This window comes from Coturnix japonica, chromosome 8, assembly GCF_001577835.2.
Source record: "Coturnix japonica isolate 7356 chromosome 8, Coturnix japonica 2.1, whole genome shotgun sequence".
In the NCBI taxonomy this organism is placed as follows: Eukaryota; Metazoa; Chordata; class Aves; order Galliformes; family Phasianidae; genus Coturnix; species Coturnix japonica.
In genome coordinates this window covers 2,775,896-2,799,869 of record NC_029523.1, presented here as the reverse complement: position 1 = coordinate 2,799,869, position 23,974 = coordinate 2,775,896, and positions in this window count along the sequence as shown.

Below are 23,974 nucleotides of genomic sequence, written 5' to 3'. Positions count from 1 at the left end.
CTTTATGTTTTGTGTTTTCTCTGTCATTTAGCATGAGAGGCATTTTTCAGCTGCTTTATTTTTTTTTTTTTTTACTTGATTCCCTTTCATATCTAATAGTGTTTTTGTGTCAGTTTCTTGGAAGTTAAATCTCTTACTACAGAAATAAGGCTGTAAATCTTTATCTATTTGTAATTTAAATTGATGATAATGCTTGATGTTAATATTAGTTACTCAGTCTAAGATTAAAGAAACACCAATGTTGTACAGACTTTCTATCTGCAGTATTTAAGACAATCTTACTATCTTGTTTTCTTTCTATAAAAATCCTGTGGTTAGAGAGGACTTCCTGACATCACGTAGTCTCCATCTTTCACTTGCTGTCTTTCCTTTCTTGCTTCCTGTCACGTGTGCTCTTACCTGCAACATCTTTCTGAAGACGCTTCACAAAATACCCTTGTGGGGATCCTAATGGATTCTGAATTTAGAATCCATTTGTATCCAATCTCTTCAAAGCAGCTCACTTCTAAACACAATGAATTACTGTGGAGAAGAGTGCAAAACATTGTACTTTGTTGCTTATACTGCTGTAAACTGGAAGATCAAGTGATGATAGTCTTTTGTATAAAGTTACAAGGGAGTAAGTATTCCTGCATGTTTTTCTAATATTTTGTTCAAGTAATATTCATGATGGTTTCAACCTTAGTATGGTGTACGTGGCAAGTGAACATACAGAGGTTTTTCTCCAGGAAAAAAGCTTGACTTGGGAGAGGCAATATATTTCTTATACTCAAGTACATGGATTTAGAGGCAAGAGACCAAATCCTAACTAAAAGCTTGGTTATTTTTTGGTTATTTTGAAGTGCTTTGAGGCTGTCTTACTTCAATGTACATTGTATGTAATTTTATTCAGGGAGGTCAAATGGATATTTCCCCTAGGCTTCTCTGGGACCACAGGTATCAATTAGAATGCAAACTAAACTTATTTATATTATGACACCTACTTTTGCCTTTCCTTAGTTAATATTTATTTCTTGCTCCAGAACCAATTGTGATTTTTTTTTTTCTTGGTGTATTTCTACAGAATTCTTTGTTTGATGTGAGAGTTGAGCAATATCACTTCCAAAATACAAACGTTTGCTTCTTCAGGCAAATTGCAGCAAGAAAGGAAAAATCAGCTATGACTTGATTAGATTGTGTCTAAAGATAAGAGATGAAATTTGATTGAGTCACAGCAGGGGCAACTTCAAGAATTGCAGAACGCAAGCAAAATCTAAGGATTGGATCAGATTTAAATATGTTATTTATGCAAAAGTGATTTAAATAATTTTCCTTTTCAGAGGTTAAAAGAACTTTCCTAAGTAAAATAAAGGAAGAAAGAAAGAATCAATAGATATTTATTATACTGCCTACCCCAGTTATCTGGGCCACATGCAGCTTGATCAGCTATCAATATACATATAAACTCAGTGAATTCTGTATTGAGTGTATGAGGGTGCTTCTATAGTGTCATGCACCTTTCTACACTTACAAACTTCTCTTTCTTAGGTGTACATTTTAGAACCTAATTTATTGCATGTTGAGTAAATAAAAATATTCTATGGGAAGTACCTGCTAGGGAATAATCTCTTAATTTGATTGCTCAGACATTTGCTGTAATGCAGTAGCGTAGGAAAATGGAAGCAGAAGGAGTAGGATGTTGGACTTAGTATGTTTATGGATTGCAAAAAAATCTGTTTGACTTCAAAATTGTCAGAAGTCACATTGTGCAAATTTAATTAAAGAAAAACACACTGCCATGCATGCTCCCTAATGAATAAGACACAAATCATTAAAGCATTAAATTAAATTTGCATGCTTTGACACAGTTGACATTCTCTATACAAGAAGGTGAAGAAGAGCTAGGGAGATCATGACTGATCTGTTAGCTTCAGAAAGAATTCATGTTGCCATTTCTGCTCTTCCTGGATACAACACCATAAAATGTAGGTAAGTTAAGGGATTTGTATCCTGAATACTTCGAGTTCAGCCCAAACTGGTTGGCTGAACTTGTTCTTCTTTCCAGTGGGAACACAGAGGTACCCTTAGATCATGATCTGTTCTGTAAATGTGACAATTGCTCTAAGAATAGGAATTTGCAGGAAATTTCAACAAAATACACATTTTATTCTTTTGACCTCTTTGTCCTGTTGCGAGGAGTTCTTTGCCACTCTTGTCAAAATACTGTTCAGCTAAAGTGAATTGAAATGGAAATTTTCCTGGAATCTATTAAGCAATGATATCAAAACCTAACTTCTGTGGGTGAAGTAGTCTCCACGAAAAGCTTTGCCCTAACTCTCCAATCTGAGAGCAAAGGGATCTGACTGGGTCATTATAACATAGCCTAAAGCATAATAGACTCTAATTTCAGGCAAACAGCTAAGGTCTGTTGACCCCTCTACGTAACACTGGAACGTTCTTATTGGTGCTTGTTTTTGCATATCACTATTGCATCCAAGTAATGTTTTTGGTAGAATACTTCTTTTCAGCAGTTAACTGCTTTCTGTATGAGCCATTATCTTAATCTGTTTCTCCTAGAACGCCATGAAAATGGACTGAAAATCTGCTCTTATCTGTACAGTTCAAAGCCATATAAAGGGCTATGGTTCCTTAACACTTGTGTAAATTAATTGTTGAAGTGACAGTTTCTAAAAAGGCTGCAGTTAAGGTGATTATACGAGGACGACTGCTATCTGTATGAGCAAATTGTGAGATATTAAAATAATAATGAAAAGACAGAGTAAACAGCACATTTCTGATTGATGTGCTTTACTGTGCATCAAGTTTGCCCCCTGTGGAAATTTTAAATGGGTGAGTAGGAAAATTTTTAACTATTGGGAATGCAAAGACAATAGATGTTTCTCTACTTGAGAAATATTAGCATTAGCAAAGGGAGCTGTTATTTCCTCAATCAGTGGCTGGATGGTTTTGGAGCATGTCTGCAGAAAAGACACCAAAAACCGTATGCATTTAACAGATACATATTAGAGGCATTAAATTGCTTTTAAGTGCTAATCGTTGAAAACTGCAACAATGTGCTGGTGATTTGGGGCTGTTTTTTCTCTTTATATGTGTGCACAGATGTGTTAGGCAGCTGAAGAGCTAATCTTGACGTTTACTTAAACCCAGATTTCTGTTCAGCAAAGCATAAAATATCTGAGCAAGCCTGTTTGCAAGGTGGAGTATGATTATAAGGAGAAGAAATCTGGCAAATATTATACAGGTGTATAGCAAAATTACTCTAGTCTGGTTTTGTGCCTTTTGCTGTGAGAAAGTTACTTTGGTGATGACTTTCTGAAACTGTCTTTGCAGTCAAAGAAATTGTAACTTAGATTTACAGTGTGAAAATAAAAAATACAAGTCAGAAGATAGGATTACTCAACTATTTAAAACTTATTTACTGAGGAGCCTTGCAGGGCTCTGACAGTACCTTTACTACAATGTACAGTATGGGAATGACCCCGCCATTGTATTCCAACACAGTTTAATTTTGGCTGGGAGATGCTGCTGTCCATGTAGGAAAATACTGTCATTGTTTGCTTTAATTGTGGAACGTTCTTCAAGCTGCTCAGTAAAATATTTACAATACTGGCTGTCACTAAACCAACACTTTGTTCTTGTGGAGCACTTTCTCAGGTGAACACCTCATGATTCTTTAGTATTTCTAGTAGAGGTGGAAACTCCCAAGCAATAAAATAGGGGCTGTAATGGACAATCTTCATCTTTCAAATGTTATGAACTCATCTTCAACAAGTAGTTCAATTTTATGCTCATTCCTGAGCATGAACAATGTACAACTCTGCAAAGCAGTTTGATGAGCTAGAGCTAGTTAAAGAGGAGCATAAGATTACAAACAGGACTTGACATAGCACTTTTATTTCTAGGTTGAATGTTGCTATAACTGTTGGGTAGAAACTCCACATTTTTTGTATTTCATCTGAAATTGGAATTGCATTCATCTTTTTGTTTGTTTGTTTGTTTGTTTGCAGGAGTATATATTTTTTTAGAGATTCTGAAAATATTCAGCTGTGGCTTGAACTTAACAATATTATTTTCTACATCTCCTGTTACGTTTTGCTTGAGAGTTGTTGTTGATTGACTTATAGTTTACTGCTTTTTTATTTTTATTTTTTTCTTATTCTATTGCACAGTTTATTTTGTGAAATGGCAGTGTTTAGTGTTTTGTGACTCAGAACGTTGTCTACTGGGAAACTGATTTCCGTGTTGATATATGATAGAATTTGCATAGGGAAAAACAATAATTTCAGTATTCTGGACATTCATTTTGTATTTCAACATCAATATACTGGAAATATTGCAATGTGCAAATATTTCATATTTGCATTTCAATCTTACTCTGTGCATGCAATAATTTTTTCCTTCCAATTATGTACTGTCTGTAGGGTTTATCATGGTGCTCATAGTCATTTTGCAAGATGCAACTCCCACAGATATCAGTAGCTTGTTACTGATTTTAAACAAAGCCTAAACTAAAGCAGAGTTTTACAAATCCACCCTGTTATGCAAACAGTGTATTTTGAAATCATATGAACATGAGCTATTGTGTTCTGCTGAAAGATTGAAGATGTCAGTCTGACTCAAACTCTAAAATTTACCTCTCACCTGCTTATATATCATTCTGTTTCCATAGCTGTCTCTTAGCTACACAAAAAAATATGTACAGTTATCAGTCTGTCTTTGCAATGCATAGCTCTTTGTTATCAGCTCTTACTCATCTTTTCAGTTAAACTTGAACCTATTTTGTGACGAGAGTTTCATATGTTAACTTCAAACATCTACAAGTTGTGTGAAATTCAGGGCTTGTATGATTTTTTGGTGGACTGATTTTTGTGTAGTGCTTAATAAAATGCTTGGGAAGTACAAAATACTACAGCATTACAAAACAAACTTATCTGAATTCTGCCAGGATGTTTCTAACCGTAGGGTGATCAATACTGAATGTGGTGACTTGCGTGTAGTTGCTTTTAAAAACACAACACTCACCCACCCACCAAGTAGCATACTCAAGTGACAGACTAGGTTTTGATTTGGAATCCTAATTGAAATAAGAAAATGGAGCTTTTTTTGTGTGTTTTTTTCCTTATCCAGCATTACTGTACAGACTTATATATATATAATATATATTACGTATGTATATATATCATTTTAGCTTTCTTAGTACTGATTTTTAAGATGTTGTTTCGAATAGAGGCTTGATTTTAAAGCATTCATAAGTATATGCTTAAGGGCTGATCTTTCAAGACTCCTCACGGAAGTGTGGGAAGCTAAATATCCTTTCCAAAATTTGCATTATAACGAATACATTTCAAATGTTGAGTAATTTGTTTTATGTCAGGTGTGGCACATAATTAGGGGTTTTTTTTGTGTGTGTGTGTGTTTATTACTAAAGAAATCTACTGAAAACCATAAAATAGGCTTGCTTAGTTCTCACCTATGATTGTGCACCTTAGAATGAAAGATCTCTCATCATTTCCTCAGTTGAAACTCTATCAAAATGTTTGCCTGTTTTAGGGATAGTCAGTCAAATTTATATCCATTACATCAAAACCAAGAGCTTTATAATGATGTATTTCTTTCTTGGAAATGGAATGTATAAATACTGGGCTATACCTCATTAGTATTAACTTTTTACATTCCATAAATAAATAAATCCTGAGCTGTTTTTAAGAAAGGCCCATTGCTTTTTGCATGACTGAACTTTGAGGTATGTCATATGAACGCACACAAAATAGCACTTGAGAGGAATGGGTGATAGAGCTATGAAAGTTACTGAAGAGTTCTTTAACAGTTACATCTGACTTGTATTTTTGCCAGTATACCAAAGTAATAGCCCCTGATTTCATTCAATCTAAGAGACATGTTTGCCCTAAAAAGAAATAAAGATGATGGCTGAAAACAGTTTAAATCTTAAAATACCTCTAAAAATGCCTCACAAGAAATTGGCAGTAACAGTAAAATGTCATTCTTAATTTGTAAGAGAATATGCTCCAAAGCCTCTAGTGTCCATAGAAGTAAAGAGAAAGCCATAATTAAAAATTATTTCCTGATTAGATCCATCACAAATTATTAAAGAGCCCCAGTCATTTATTTCTTTAGCATTACACCAATTCAACGATTTCATTTCATGAGTCTCTCACAAAGCCAGAATCCTTATCTTTTAGTCATCGGGAGGCACTTTGAGAGGGAGCGATGAAATCTACTGATTATTCTACAGTTAAATCAATTTTAAAGGATCTAAAAACGTAGGAAGTAGCACAAACAGTACAGCTTTTCAGAATCATTTGTGTGTGTAAATAGTTCTTCTGTGACTACTTTTGCTGACTGCATTAAGATTACCTATGTGAATGAAGCTTATTCACAGAATCTTAATAACAGAAGTAGTAAAGCATTATTTTATTAGAATAAAAGCAAGAATGTCATCACTTTTTTGAAATGGTTACTTATGTTTTGTTGTTATAATTCAGTCCTCTAAAAACTCAGTGATAACCAGTTTTTCAATTGGGTTTTGAATCAGTACAAGTAAGTTTTTCTTTTGGATCCAGCTGAGCATCACATCAGCCTAGTGAAAAATCTGTTGGATTTGTTACAAATGTAGTGACCTAGGATTCAAAGAGTGTGTCCCCTAGAACTGAACTTGGTTCAGTAAAAGAATGAGAGATTTCAAGTGGAATTATGAGTATGGATTATTCTTTACAATAGGAATGCTTGCCAAAATTACAAGCGAGTATGCAAAGATTTGGCTTCATGGATCACATAAATAAATTATTACATGGAAAATTTCGCAAGAGTTGAGCTCATACATATGAAAACTGGAATTGGAAAAAAAAAAAACCTTTGCTTTTGTAGCTTACAAAATACTGCTCAAGATCTTATCCTTAATTTTGTAGGTGAACAATCCAGTGTAAAGCTGCTTATTTCCATCAATGCAGTTGAGCTGTTAATTTTTTCTTCTAAGCTGAAAGCTAAGGAAAGGCTAGATTCATTTCCTATGGGATGGAATTTAAGCTGCAAAGACAAAGTGAAAAGAAATTAAAATAGTTACAGTTCAAGGCTAATCATTAGTCATATAAAGAGTTTTGAGCTGAAAATGTCTTTTGTTCAAAATCTGGGGGGGGTAGGAGTTCTGATCTGACAAAATGAGTGAGACCATTTAATACTCTGTTCTGTATCAAAGGACAATACGTCTCTTAAAAATTACAAGATCAGCCAAGGAGCGTTGAGCAGGCAATGGCGTCTTGCGTTATGTGGTCTTCCCTGGTGTCCGCAGGCTTGGTTTGTGATGATTTACATTTCTTAAACATTTGACAATCTTTGTAGTTACTCTGTGCTGTACCTGATTGTAACTATCCCAAGCAACAGCTGGAGACATATGTAGAATAGCACTACTTAGTCTCTATTAAGTCTCTGACTTGAATTCAGGGCTAGTAACACTGTTCTGATTCTGTGCCAACCAAGCATTTCTTCATGAGAGTAAAATCATAGCTAGCAGTTTGCAGTGGTTTGACATGCAGAATGCATTGTAGAAACTGTGCAGAGGAGACGGCAGAGGTTGGCAGATGTGACCTTTCATAGTAATAAAACTTGTGGTCATTATGCAAAATTTATACGAATTCTTAAGCATTCCATTATACCATGGAGCAACCTAGACTCAATTCAATTAAGAGAAGACAGAGTGCAAATCAACTTGTTAAATGAATACCTGCTTGCTTTATTTTCTGTAATCACAGTGTGTCTATTTTTGTAATCCAAGATTTTTAAATTGGAGGGTGGAAAAATAAAAGCCTCTATTTAAAGGAAATCAGGAAATCCTTTTTATAGGCGGGTTTGTAGCATAAGCTTTGTCCTTGAGAGCAGCGGAGGCTTATTGGACTGCGAAGACAAAATTACCTGGAACAGAAAGTATTTTTAAACACATGTTATTCCAAGGTAGGCAGCTGCTCACTGCATGTGTCCTTCGGTCACTGCTGTGCTCAGCAGTTAACTTTCACTACTTAGAAGGCACTAGGGCATGGAAGAAAACTTTAACACATTGTTTTTCTTTTATCTTTATTCTCTCTTCAATATTATCAAAGCGTATATTTTGGTAGCAAGAAAATAATGGAATCTCAGTTGAATGTGGATGAGTTGGTAAAATATTACCTCCTGAAAAAAGACTTTTCTTTATTAATTCTTATTGTTAATACAAGCCATGGTGAAAAACTTAAAGGCTGTTATTCAGAAAGAGTGACCACCTCTCTTATTTTTTTTAAAGTTAGAGTGTTAATTTCTCTCATTAATCATAACCTTTAAATTTTATGAAGTGCAAGTGCATTGTTACAACAGTAACCAGTTAATATTTTCTTCAGTAGCACTTCTAGTGATTAAACTATAGTATGACTGTCTATATGTGTTCTCTTAATTAACAAAATAATATCAAGTTAGAATCCCATGAAAGTAAGAGTAAGCAAGGAAATGTTATTATTTATTTAAAAATTTATTATTAATATTAAAATAATATTATTATTAATATTATTAGTATTAAGATTGAAGGAACAGCCAGAAATATTACTGCATTCCATACCTTTTGTAAAATGATAAGAGGTCAGAAGTCTTTAAGCCCTCTTCTCTCCCACCCAAACTATAAGACCAAAGAAAGCATTGTTTATATTCAGATAACATTGTTTCCAACTGGAAACCATGCAACATCTTTTTTGCTATTGTTCAAGATCTGCTCGTGTCTCCAGAAACAACTTCTGGTTTACTGACTTGCTTGCTACTCTGCAAGCCTTGCATTTAATTGCCCTCAAGGAAATTAATTTCAATAAATATTATAATTCTGCAATCAACATTGTATTTTAAACTTTCAGGAACACTTAAGTAGCATTGAAAGTAAGGAGCATAAAATTATCAAATAACTCATCAAAATGGTTGTCATTTAAACAGTGCTTTATATAAGCATCAGTACTCATAAATTAGGATTTGTAGCACTAACTATTTAGGAATTTGAGTGATTCCTTCAAGTAGTTTCTATGTGGATTTTAAAGAGCAACGTATCTTTTTTTATATATAATGTTGTCTTTAAATTTTTTATTATGTCACTAACCTGGCTTCTGAGATTCTTGGATGCATAAGAAGAAACACTATCTCCTTCCTCATTATCAATTTTACAAGTATATATTTGACTGAATATTATAGAGTTTTTGTAAGTAGTATGTGTATACAGTTTCTAAAGTGAAAGCTAAGTTCAATGAGTAACGTTCGTATTTCATGATTTCTCTAGTTGTTCTTAGCTTTTACATAGCCAGGACGGTGAGTCTAGCTTTTGTCTCTTTCTTCTTCCTATGAGTTTTTCATCAGAAGTGTGCAGATTTGTAATTCCCATGGAGCATAACCCCTTTGGAAGCTCACAGTCACACAGATAATATTTCATCTAGAGAAACCTGTTCTAGGTGACCCTGATCATCAGGGTCACTGGACAGGATCACCTACAGCGGTGCCTTCCAACTTCAGCTGCTCAATGATGATATTTCAGGTAGTCAAAGAGAACTCAGAGGCAACTCCAGAAAGCAGTCTCTGTCAGAGAGGAAGCCAGACTGGAGACAGCAGCAGCTGTGTGATAACGATTAATCAGGGTGCTTGGTCACACAATACATGTGTAGCAAGTAGTTTCAATTAAAGAGCTAAAATAATCAGTCAGAGGCATACAGTGTAGGACTGTTATCTCTTAAAAAGTAGGACATCTCTCATAGACCCCATGTTATGAGCACAATGGGCAAGTTCCTTCTTAGTAAGTGGGTACACACATTTGTTGTAATGAAATTTCTTTTTATCCTGGGTTCTCATGACAGAAAATTCTCTGCTCATGATAGAAAAAATTCTGTCCCTAGGATTTATTTTCCTGCTTCAGCAACTTATTTCTTCCAGTAGAATGGAAGGTTTCAGATTATTGGATATGGAACATTTCAGTATGCCTGCAGAAGATGGTATGGATATAGCTGTGGGTAATTATCTTTCCCTAAATGGTTAACATTTCCTTCTGAGTTTTCAAATCCATTTGGAGAAGACTGTCTACCTGCTTTCCTTTTTCTGCTTCTCTGATAATGGTTTACAGCTTGTACCTTCTTATTAAGGAATTGACATTCTTTCCTATGATAACCCTTAATCTCTAAAGAGAGAGGCAGATAAATATCTGTTTGATAGCATCTTTTCTAGACTTCCTACAATATTGTCAGCTGAATGTTCTTTATGATAAATTTGTCTTCAGGAAAAGAAAAAAAAAAAAAGAAAGAAAGAAAAAAAAGAGGAAAAAAAGCATAGCTATTTTCCAGTAAAATAATTTTATATGTTGTTTAGAAGATATAATTCACTGATAATGTCAGGAATCATATTATCTGCTATCAAAGAACAGATTTAAAATGGCAAAGAAGATCAAGAGCGTACATAAGTGATGCTTAACTAGTACATAAATTTGTGAAAGTCTTAGTTATCAATTGAAGGTTTTTTAAAGGACACAATGACCATTTTCTTCAGAACATGGAAGGGAAAGGTTTCTTCACTGCCACCAGAACATAAGATGTTACTAGCATACCTAGTCTTAGATACTAATCTTATCTCTCTAGGAAAAAAAAGACTGATGTGTGTTCCAAATGTTAAATATACTATTCACCTAGACTCTTCTGGCTTTTTTTTTTTTTATCCTCAGCATGATTATAGCCCATGAGTCTCATATCCAACTTTTAGTTTTGTGCAAAAATAAAATAATAAATATATATATATATACGTATAGTTATCATTTTTACTGTTCATGCACATTTTAAATTCAGTGCCAGTCCAAATCTTCAATTAGGTGAGCTTAATAGGTTCAGTAAAGTTACTGCAAAGTACAGCAGATCAGGAAAAGCAGAATCCTGGACTGGAACTCAGCTTACAGTTATTTCCCTCGCACTCCTGATTTGGATGTGTAGAAATTCCACTGTAGAGAGTCTGTAGGCACCTGATAAACTGGTCTTCACAATTCCAAAACTTTAATCATTGTAGCTAGTATGTTTGGTCAATAAGCATTTATTCTTTTTTTTTTTTTTTTTTTGCATTCGAAGTTTGCTATATTTGTATAACTAAGTACAGTTATGCATATCTCGGTGCAGACTAACTCTATGCATTAGAAATCAGTTCCCAAAATAGAAAGATTTTTAGCACTTGAAAAATATTTTGCTTCATTGTTCAAGGAAAAAAGAAAAAGCAAACTGAAATGGACCAATATGGGGGGTTGGAACTATATGATCCTTGAGGTCCCTTCCAACCCGGGTAATTCTGTGATTCTGTGATTCTGTGATAACTAATAAATTAATGACCCAGAAGCCTATATTCCTGAACTAAGTTAAAATGGACTGCTTACAAATAAATATTAATCTTCAGTGAATATTTCTGGTAATTCAATGTTTGTATTGCAGTAGCTATAAGAACTCATGGAAAATACATTAAGGTTAATGCTTACTCCTGTGTTTGGCTAAAAAATAAAATAGAAGTAATGAGAAGTAGATGGTGCAAGCAGCAAATAAACTGAGAAAGGAAATAACTGTAATGGCAACAAAGCTCAAGTGGAATCCAAGTCTGTTGGCTCCCAGTCACAAGCCTGTTTTATTAGCCTGTGCTTTCTCCCTCATTGTCTACCCACAACTATTTCAAAAAAGCAAAATGTGACCGCAAAATAGTGTTTCCCTGTTGTAATATTGAACAAGTGTTTAGTGTTTACAGCTTTCAGTTTCTCCAACATGCTCGATAATATTAAAATAAGACAGTGGTTGAAGGCTGGACCTTAGCCCCTAAGAAATTCTAATCCATCAAGCTTCTATTAAAGACATGTAGCTGTAGGAAAGCAATGCAGGTCTTTAGGAGGAGATGGTACAGTGACCTTAAGCTTTTAAATCTTATTAAATGTTTAAATGGCAGTGAACTGATGGTAGCTGATATTTCTCAAGTAGATCTTTCCCAGTGATCAGCAAACAAAGAGTGAGGAATGAGTCAAACACTTTTTCTTTCTGGATAAAGTGTAATTAAGATTATCTGCAATTATAATAGAAGCTTTTTCAATAATGTTACAGTACTTGAGCAATACCAAACAGTCATGGGTAGTTTCTCTAAAAAAGTAGTAAACCAAAAAACCACATAAAAATATTTAAATACTGGATCATTTGTTCAGTTTCACAATTTTATAGTTTTCAGTTCTGGCATGAAAGGAGAAATGAGTGCAAGAATCAGCTCCCCAAGGACCCTCTTCCCTCATGAAAGTGAAGTCACTTTTACACTTGAGTATATTGTTATTTTCATATAGATAAAGAAACTAAATAAAAGCTATACATACTGAATAATACAGAATGTTAGAAGACATTTTAATAAGAAAATTAAAGAGGTCCTTGAAGCATCTTTGGTGCACTGTATTAAATAATGAGCAGAAACCTCAGGAAGAGAAGCAGAAGTGGATCCCCTCAGAAGTCAGACTTATTCTTAAGATTCTGCCAGGAGTGTTATGGCTGTTAAATGCCTTAGGAAGTATCTGAATATTAGCAAGAACAATAATTCTTTGTTTATTTTCCAGTTCTGTTTTACTTTGCAGATGATTTTCTTTTATAATCTTGTTTCCGGTTTTGAAATCAAGAACTCCAGCTGTTCTTAGCTAGTGTATGATGGAAAATTGATGGAGCAATACAGTTTGCATATGGTTTGCTGCAGTTGTTCATCCACTTATGTCAAAGATCTGTTAAATGAACTAATATTGAAGAAAACATCTTGGGCAGTCTAAAGCCTATAGCAATCTTGAAAATCTTGTTCTTAACTGGCGTGGAGAATACTGTTGATCTGCAAAGATCATTCTGATATTAATAACGTGTAATGCCTGAGTGTAGATTTCTCCCTGTTACTACTTATAAGGTTATCATTCCCCAGTGCAGGGAATTATATGGTTTCTTTCTTTTTCTTTTTTTTTTTTTAAAGAAGATTTTGTCTTGAATTTTATTTTTTGTATGCAGAAATATAAAGTGCACAGAGTTCTTCGTCACTAAGCTAGAAAGGCAGAAGTATAATTTCTCTATTAAATAGGATATTGTATATTAACCACGCTCTTTATATTTCACCAGAACAGCATTTTTATCAAATAATTTATTTTCAGAGGCAGTATTTTATATGGCTGTGTAATATGCAAGTCTTTTAACCTCATTAAAGTCCAAGGAGATATTTTTAATAGTCAAGGGAGAATAATGAAGGGCAGAGTAGTGTCTATCATTTCAATGAAGAAAAGCGAAAAATCCTTCAAGTCATTTCAACTGAGAGACTTAACTGGTATATAGTAGGTCTCATGGGTTACCATTGTTATGAAAATTAAAGGATACTGGATCAGCTAATTAGGATTTATACAAAAGTACTGATATGATAACTTGTGTTCACAGGATTTGCTTCCTCCTTACCCCCCAACCTTCCTCAACAAAGCTGTATTAAATTGCTATTTATTCAAGCAGCTTCTAGAAGGTGCTGATAGTATTAATGAAAGCATAAGCATTGCTTTTGGATTTGCAAATTTTATTGTTAAGTGTTAGAAAAAAATTAGCATTTTTGTTTTGAAATTCTGTCCTTCGTTAAAAGATGGATTATTGTTATGGCACTTAAGTACTCTGTGGAAATATTTGCATGTATGGATTAAAAATAAATACGCAAAGGTGTCATGGATTGTTTACTTTAACATTTTTCCATGTGTTTATAGTGTTGAAATTAAATCTCGAAAGTACTTATACAGAATGCATGCTTTTGGCAGACCACCTACTTCCTTTATAAGCCTGTGGATGTGAGAACTGATGTCCTCTGCTGAAACCGTATGTTGCTGTTTAGACTCTGGAGGAAAAGAGCCACAACTTTTCAACTTTAGACACATCCCCTGGTAGCGCCATGTTGATGGATAGCATTAACAGCAGTCTGGGGGGCAGTGGAGAGGTGTGAACTTCAAATGCACATTCAAGTTTAATCAGGCTTAATGATGGCTAAAAAGCTTAAGTGCTTCAGTCCTTGGTAAGACCTCATGGTCTTTGAAGGTCTTCTTCAGCATCAATGATGCTGTGATTCTATAAGCATTAGCAACCCAGGGTGCTAGAACTTAAAAGACATACATCCAGCCTGGGAGTGAGATAATATTGTGTCCAGGTCCCGTGACTTATCTCTGAGCGTGATGTTCTCTGGGATATGTAGTCTTCTGTAAGTTGCACATTCAGTAAAATTATTCATGCTTTATATGATGTTATGATGTGGAATACTGATAGCAAAATTACAAAATGATAAAACCATGACAGATGGTGAGAGGGTAATGCATGGATGATAACCTTTTGGGTGTAGCTGAAACAAGGAATTTCCTGGGTTTGGGAACAGAAAACAATTCGAGGTAATTCCAGGAAGTCTGAATGAAAAGGTATGGTCCATGGACACAGTATTTTGAAGGCAAGTCTTTCTTTCTTTATTTGCTTGTTTTCAATTGATATTTAGTCCTGAAATATTTGTTTAGTATGAAGGTTGATATTTTTAAAATTCTGATTGGAGATAAGCCACATGTCTTGAGCAGAATCTGAATCATAGTCATGTTTTGTTCTTATAATAGTCAGGTAATTGAATTGTGCCATTCGTTTTGCCACAGGTATTAAGTCAAACCAGCTGCAAAATAATTTTGTCCAACTACAAGAAGGAGAATAGATCTACAGCTATTTCTAGGAGTTTGTAAGAACCATTAACATAAACTGACTACATGAGTTTTAGAATATGAGTAAATTCTACTTTTTGTACTTTTTGTACTACAGAATATAATATACCTTTTTCTAACATTTTAGTGATGACTATAAAGGAAATAAATGGCATCACAACAGCAATTCAGAATATGCTGTTTGCGAGGCAATAAAAAGTAGGAATTGCTTTACAAAAAGCACATTTCTCAGCTTCCTACTATATTAAATTATTTTCATGTTAGTGTCAAAAAGGCAAAGTAAATAAGTGTTGTCACACAAACTGTATTTTGTCTTGTCAAACTGTTTAAGATCATCCCGTAATACCAACTATTATAGTATGAATCTATCTGCCTACTCTGAAATGAATCTTCTCTCAGGTATTTTATCAACCTTGTCAACAGCTTTTTTTATTGTCAGCAGTCAGGCTCTGTGTTACAAAAGATCTTGTGCTAATGTAGTCAGTGGAGAGATGTTGTGGTTAGATGTAAGGAGTTGTGTTTTTTTTCCCCTCTCTCCCTTGTGGTTTAGCTGAAATATCTTCAAGTCTTCCAGAGAGGTGTTTTCATAATAGTAGAGAAGCTGGAGAATTCACTCTTCTGTTATAACTGGAAGCAATGGTTATACAAAAATCCTTTGTTTTACCCCTACTCCTGCCATGGGTTTTTAAAAGGGACTTACCACATACTGTGATGCATAAATTATTTTCCCATTAGTGTAGCCATAATGACTGTTCTTATAGGCCCAAAAAGTGCCACAGTAACTTCTTAATTCCTCTACTAGAGGATTGTGGGTTTAGTCCTCTGCATCCACAGCTTTGCTTTAGACTTTGTTTCTTTAGAACGATCTCCTCCTTCACGAAGCTTCTGTACTGGACCTTTAATATTTCTTTCTGTGGGCTCAGCAGCCAGCTTATGATGGCTGGTTGACTTTGTCACCAAACTGGAAACAGACCCTGAGTTGAGTTTCAAGTCCTTCTAACACTTAATTTTAGTGAACAGTGATGGTATGTAACCAAACTTCCCTTTGAGCGTTTTTTCTTAGTGTGAAGCAGTTAATAGACCACTAACAGTAACATTCAGTTCCTTTTATATTGTGTTAAAATCTTTTAAAGATTGAAGATATTTACTGAATTTGAGCATTAGTGTCCTTCATTTGAGAAATCATTTTTTATTTTTTTTTAAGAATCATCCATGGTTTTGCACAAAGGAGAGAAGTCAGTGATTATCTTCTGTAGTGACCTAGGGAATGAAAAGCAAGACAACGACATCGCCTAAAAGCTCTATCTCAGACAAATATACTCTTGTTTAATTTTAAGAAGTGACAAGCATGAAATAATTGTGGGGTTTTTGCTTTCTTTTTAGTGGCTTTTTTTTCCCTCTGTGGTTGATATTACTATGTATTTGGAGACTTTGCTGAAAAAGCTTTTTTGACGTGTTCGGAAATGCACTGCGGTTGAATTAAGGTGTTGTAATGAAATAGATTGTCTTCCAAAACTTAATTTCAGACACCTCATTTATTTATAGTAGCAGTCCTGTATGTTTTCTTTGTAGAGCATGCCGGTTGTTTGCATTTACAGAATGGTCTAAGACTATTTCAAATACTTACTGTGTTGGCTGCATGCTGATGTGTTGCTTTTCAGGTCAGGAAGCCATTTCATGAACTTAGGCCAATTTTAGTTTTAATACTTCTGTTGGCAGGCAGTCTTGCCAGGCCTCATTATGTTTTCTTTGTGTATTGCCTTGTCATCTTAGAATATTACTTAATAATGCAGGTCTCCATCTCCTTTTCCCAGGACCACCAGCTGAAAATTAATCTGAAACATGACCACAGCAGTGCAAATGCTTGTTTTGGTAGGCAAAAAAATCTGCATTTTCTTTAACACCTATTTTATTTCATGTTCATTTAAAAAAAAACAAAAACAAAAAAAAGAGTCTGATTAGACTGGCAAAGTATTCTGCTCCCTAGTGAAATGCATAATCTATGAAAACATTTTTTAAGTTAATTCACTAACTTACATTGAGTGTACTGAAATGCTGTTTGTTCAGAAATACAGGCTGATACACACTCCTAACAACAACAAATGGATATTTCAAAATCTACAAGGATCTACAGAGCTCTCTTCTCTGCTTCTGTAGACTCGTCATGTGCAAAGGAAAGGGGAAAAGCACTTGATCTAGACTCACATTAAGACTTGCCGTGCAGTTGCACATAGAGAGCTAAGATACAGGGTTCTATAATGGTCGTGGTGTCGTGTGGTTCAACAACAGATGGATTTTCATGCAGATATAGAGCTGAAGGAAGTGTGGGTCATGCCGGAGCAGTGTAGCTATTTATCTTATATTTGTTTTTGCACATTGAGAAATTACTATGAGAGACAGAAGAAGCAATGGCATAGTGAGGTACAAAGCCAGTTCAAGGGATGAAGGCTTTGCCAGGCTATTGGGTAATGTGAGTTACTGCCTGCCTGCCTGGGAGCCTGAAGGAGCAACACACAGTGTAAGTCAGTGTGAAGTAAAGCATAATTTAATGTGAAATCAAGGGCTTGAAACTTCACTTTCTGTGTAGAATTAATAACTGCAGGTGTAGCTTTTTATCTGGGGAAGAATAATATAATTTGTTTTGTTCCCAATCCTAAATATGTTAATAATGTGTTTTTTTGCATTAGAGTGTAAAAATGTCGGGGAATAATTTGCAAGTAATACGTAACGGATGATCCTGAGCTATTAAATTGCTGGAGGCTTAGAATATCATTGTATTTCTATAAAAGAGGTTGGTAGCTAGGGAAAAAGGAGATTCGTTTGGTTAGGAAATGCAACTCCAGATGAACTGTGTTTAACTTGGCCACTTGAATGCCAATAACATTTGGAAAACAAAAGACAGTAGTAACAAATAGATTATTTATGTACATATGTTTCATGGAAAAGAGAGAAGGAAAGAGTTTGGGTTTGTTTTTCCTTTGCAATGCTTGCAAGCTTTAGTGAAAACTGAGATAGGATTCTAAGAGATCCAGTGTACTGTTTTGACTTGTGAAAGCTTTATTGAAGGTGAGTAGACTGAAAATGTTTGTCACAAAATACACGGTTTCCCTGAGAAACATGCCATAACATGATTGCATATTGAACCTACCCAGAGTTTAAATAGGTCCTGGCGCATTGAAATCCTATGACCTGGGATACTAAAAATATAAGTAGAAAAACTAGAAAGATTTCTTTCTACTTTTTTTTTTTTTTTTAAACTTTGTTTAGCAAAGATACTCTTTGGATTGCTTTGAAATAATATAAAATTCAGCAGTAAGCAAGCAGGACTTTTTTGTTCTGTTATGGATATCCTTCTGACATTTTGGCATTTCCTTTAGAGCAAAAAGTTGTAACAAAGAATAGATGTATATATTAAGTTATGATTAAGAAATATTAAAATATATTAACTGATAAAACTATAGTACAGATGATATATATGTGTATTGATGCATAAAGTTAAAACATGTAATATATATTATTTGAAAACATAAATGCTTTTGAAGTTAAAACCTTGATATTGAACGAGAATATGCAGCTCATGATTTTTGATGATTTGCCTGTTGAGCCACAGATGCTTTTCTTGAAACCTTCCAGTTTACCAAACATCTTCCTCTACATATACCTTTTATGGAATTCCATCGGCTATCAGATTCCTTTTTGCTCTTAAATAATGTCAGTAAAATTCTGTAATTCTGTAAACGGGTAATTTTTTTCTCATTCAGTGCCTCCAAAGTTAACTGAAAGGAGGAAAATACCTTTATTTCTTCGCATAATGACTATGCTACAGGATGTGGTTATAGTTGTAAGTTAAATGATTTGGCTTAGCAGAGGTTGGTGTTAAAACTCCTGGTTTTACATTGGTGTAAAGGAAAGGATAATAGTTTGGACAGATTAAAAAAGAAGCAGTCTTACAGGAGCTTCAAATGTCAAAATAAATACACAAATGAACTATGCACAAATTGTTGTCTGTTTGGCTGTAGGCTGAATTAGATGAATTAAGAAGTGATTGTTCTGATGAACAGTCTTTTCGTTGACAGAGTTAGCAAGGATATTGCAGAGTACAATGCATATCTTGCCCAAATGCACAAGTAATGAACCCTGAAGGAGGAAGAAAACAAAAGCAGATATTCAGTAGTTTGGTATCATTGTAACAGTGATATTTTTGCAAACTGTACAATAGTTTTGTTCTCTGCAATGCTATGTACTTGACATTGACTGGAGATAAAACATAATTTACTTGTTGCTTGAGGCAGATTCAGCTAAACTCCCTATGAAGTAAAAATTCTGCATAATATTGTCATTATTCATGTTCTTTACGTGCAATGAAATATATTCAGCCCTCAGAGATGCATTGTGGCAGAGGAAGTCCCTTCAATATTTTCTTTGAAACTGGTAACACACTGTAAGAAGCTCATTTAATGGGCATGAGAATTCTAACCTTAAGCTGTGTTCCATATTGCTGAGGATTTTTAATGTAGTACTTAACAGTATACCGATTTTCTTTCATTCTATCGATGGGGGGGGGGGAAGATACTTCCACTATAATTGTTGTTAAAGTCATACTTTCTTCACCTTGAAGTAGTGACAAGGACAGGTATTGAAAACAGATACTGGGCTGTAGGGCTACATAAAAAGCAAAAATATGGAGAAAAATAGTAATGCTGGTCAATAACGTCAGCTCTCTGTTACAGTTTAGATCATGACCAAAAGAGCTTGGGAATAATGAAAGATGTACAGAGAAACTACATCTAAGAATGATGTGTGCCCAAAGATACCCCTACAAAATAGGGAGGAGCTGAGCTGAACTTGTTAGCAAGAAATATACATTCCTGATGCATTAGAATTAGGGAAGAGGTTAGAAAATTGAGGTACGGTGAAGTCTAACAACATAATTTTATTAAGTTGAGAGGATCTATGTGATGCGTGCTGTTAGAGTAGGACAGGTGTCCATAGCAGGGATGCACTTAAAAGAGTAATTTTAACATTTTTCACTTCTGTTGAAATATAGACCCACTGTCAAATTCCGTAATATCTATCAGAGTGACAAGGTAAGATAAGGTGATCTAGTCAAACTGAAGTTGGTGGCACCTCCATCTCTTAACTGAAGGCCACTCAGCTTCTCCTTTGGGCCTTTACCACCTCTGAGTTAATTTCACCCAATTATGTACTTCCCTTCCTCATCCTTATGCCCTGGTTTCAGACTAATCCAACAAAAGGTTCATGAGGTTAGTTATTATAATGCTTGTTAAACAGCATCCAGTTTGAATCAAGCAGTTCAAATGCTGAAACAGACTTAACAAAGATACTGTTAGTTTAAAGTGCTGTGCTTTTTTTCTTGACAAAGTTTGAGAGCTGACAGCTGATTAAATATTGCAGTCTTTACCCCAGGAAGCTCTGAGTCAGCCTAGAATTAAGGAAAATCTTCAAAGCAGTCAGCACTTCAGTATTCTGCTTTGCGAATGAGAGACACTGGATATATAATCCAAAATAGAAAGGAAAAGGAATACATGACATTTTCCGGATAAGCTTGAGCACAGAAAGCTGACTTTGACAAAGAATGCTCTTTTTTTGACTGATACTTCAGCATACAAGTGATTGATGCAAAGTATCCTAGCTAGGATACTGATATTTCTCTACCTGATAAGAAAGATCCTTTTACAAGGAGTTAGTCCACATATAGGTCATTGCCTAAATAACACCTTAAATTAAGAACCATGAAACTGGGTTCCTTTTCCTACTTGCAGTATTAGCATAGCCTCCGCTATGACTTAGTAAATTAAAAGAAAACAGTGTAGAAAGCTGTGTAAAGACTTATTTTTCTCTAGCTTGCATTAGTTATGTTTTCAAAGGATATAATGACAAGAAAGTGAAGGAAATCAACTGGTAAAAATGGGAAAGTGCTAATGATACTCCTGTAGTAAAGGTAAAAGTATCATTATTTGATCCATCAGATTATTCCAATCCTCCTGCCCTTACTGTAACTACTGTTCAACTTAAGAGTTTTATCTTTGTTAAATAACACATTTATTTTGAAAGGTAAACTGTGACTCTGAGACTCAAGGATTGTTGGTACAAATCTTCAAAAAATTGTCACTGTGCTTCTATATATTGTTTGAGCATACATAGAATTAAAGGAAGAAAAGTGAAGCAGAATATGCATACTTTTAGCAGAACTCATATGTACATAACACAAGTTTATTCAGCATCTCTTGTTGCTTAGTACTCTGAAATCTTGATTTATGATTAGTGGTTTTTTGGTGGGTTAGTAATGGGGAAAAAAATCAATATTGACAATAGCGCGAATAGTGTGAATAGTATTATTGGAGAGGAATTAACACGTGAAGGTTGGCACCTTGATTATCACTCTGTTTTGTCTTCCAAGTTCACACTTTTTTTATTGCATTGTTAACCAAAAGCCTTGTAATCTGAAGTGTATTGGATTTCCTCCTTGTGTTTTTACATTTCTCATGGGACAGAAACCTCAAAAGGCAACAGCAGGAAATAAATCATTTAAAAGTTTGCCAATTCTTGTAGGATTCTTAGACCCATAATAATGTACTTCCAAGTATGCACAGCTCTATTGTAAAATGCAAATAAAACCTAAAAGTAGGATGCTGTTTTTGGTTTGTTTTTTTTTTACCTGAAAACCCCTGTAATCACATGCCTACTCCACTTTGGCATTTTGAGAGAGATTCAGTGTCTTTGTGAAAAAAAAAACAACAAACAAAATAGTAGCTCTAAAATGCCAAAATAAATTCAAGTTAATCACGCTATTTTATTACCATTCTGTGAAATGGCATCTATTAGAACTTACTTCGCTTAATTCGCTGGAGTATAAAGACCAGATGTTTTGTCCGTTCCAAACTGAGTTACTGAAGCTGAATTTGGTGTAAAGAACTACTTATTTCACGTGAGACAATATATGCTGCAGTCTTCTGTGAGCTACACTCCAGTGGGATGACATAGACCACTCAGTCAAGGGTAATTGCTAGTGGATGGGATCTAACTATAGAACAAATCTTGATTTTAGACAAAGCCAGAAAGTTACTCAAACCACAAAAATAAATGGCTTCAGCCATATTTTTTTACTACTATACTACATTTGACCAAAATAATTACTGCAATCCAGCTCTGATTTTTATTATTTCCTGTGGTTAATGTTTCTTTTTGGCAATTGGTTTTCTGATACTCAAAAGCTGTACTTGCAAATAAATTATATGAGAGGAGCAGTGCGTTTCTCTTTTGTTGATCTATACATAATAAAAGTATGAAATCATTGAGCTTTCTAGTTAGGTTTTTACTGTTGGATGCTAGTAATATACAGCAAAATGAGCAGAGGTCTGGACACTACTGAGCTCAGTGGGATCAGTGCATTTGTGCAAGTGTTTAAAAAGTATTGTTGTTAAGCTAAAAACTATGAATGAATATAATGAGAAATTTATGGATAAGGAAACTATGATAAGCTAAGCATGGTGCAGGGTTGTGACTGAAGGAATGGTTGATAAGTAAGAAAATTCTTGAAAAATCTAGGCAGGTAATCCTGTGATATGCTTGCCTTGATGTTATTTTGAAAATAGGTAGTATTAAAACTCCTAACCCGAAGTCAGCACATTTCAAACAATGAATGTTTCTGGTTTTCTGGGAGAAAAAGAGGGGAGTTATTTGTCTTCATTTTGGACTGGTGGATTATACACCCACGTTCGTTCTGCAGAACTACCAAGAAAGAGAAGTATTAGTTTTCTTGCAACTTTGTCCGAATACTTAATCTTCATTCATGGAATACACAGACATCTGTTTGTGTGCTGCATTTGTGAATAATACAGTAAATAGCATTTCATTATATCCACAGCTTGTCTTAGGGCTACGTCATTGGAGTCTTAACTGCCTTGAATGTATTGCATTTCTCAGGTCACTCCCCCAGCAGAGGGAAGAAAGAGAAACTAGCAGAGAAATTTTGAGAAGTCCAGTGCGTTTTCTTTTTACACTGAACTACTTTCAAGCTGCTTTTAGAAATATTCTTTAGAAGTTAGTCAGTCATCTATAATAAAAGCCAATGGAAGTGCAGATGTAACTCCCTTAGGCTCTTTGGATATGATAGCCCTAACTACCCAATTTGTGTGCTTCTCAGGACACATGGATGTTTTAAAACTCTATTTCCTTCTAAACCACTAAAATTACTTGCTGTAATTTAAATGTATGTATTTATTGATGATTTTGTATGTCTGGCAAAATTGTGGAAAAGGTGCTTCCACTACTGATTTTGTAAAGTATTGTGGATTCTCAGTATTTAAACGCAATTTAAAAAATACTTTTTTTTTTTTTTTTTTTTTTCCCCCCAATATCAGTCCAAGAGCTACTCTGTAAAAATTGTAGCTCTCTATGTGCAAGAATTACATGTCATTTCTTGGCAATTATTTCAATTAGCCATAAAAACTTTTTGATTTTGCCAAAAAAAATCCACACAGTAACTGAACGTTTCTGACATTCACTGGGTTTAAAAGTGGTCTGCAGGGAATGAGCAGATCAGTTCAGGAAAAGATCCAAGTGAGTTATATGTATGATAATTTACTGGATTAGTCTAGAATGGAAATTGTAACTGAAACATGTTGGCAGAGCCACAGAAGTCCATGTTTCAGAAAAATTGTGCCCATCATATGTAGTAAGTGGAGACTGTTGAACAATGTGATTAATGATTTAATCATGAATACTGAAAGAATAAAGAATTATCCTGTTCTGCAGTCAAGTATCAGATACAGAAATTTTGCTAACTGAGCTTAGGTACTTCGTGAAAAGCAAGAAATACTGCTTCAAGTATGAGTTGCTCATCTTCTTTTCTTTCAGCTTTTGTGTAATAATATATAGAAAGTGAAATGATAGCTAATGATAGCTAATGATGGGTCAAATGATGTAGTATTTATCAAATTTTTGAGAGTGACATAGAAAGTGCAATTTGAAGGGCAGTTTGTTTCCTGTTGTCAGCAAGGCTATTAAAGTGAAAACTAATCGTTCTGGTCTGGGTTCTAAACTTCCATGGTGCCCTTCTGGAGATGGTGTGCTGACATGGCAGAATGCTGGTTTATCTGTAATTTCAGATGTTTTCTAGTGGCACGTAACAGGCAAATATTCAAATAAAGCAAGTGAATTTCTTATTTAATTTCTTAGAGGATACAGAGATTTAATTTT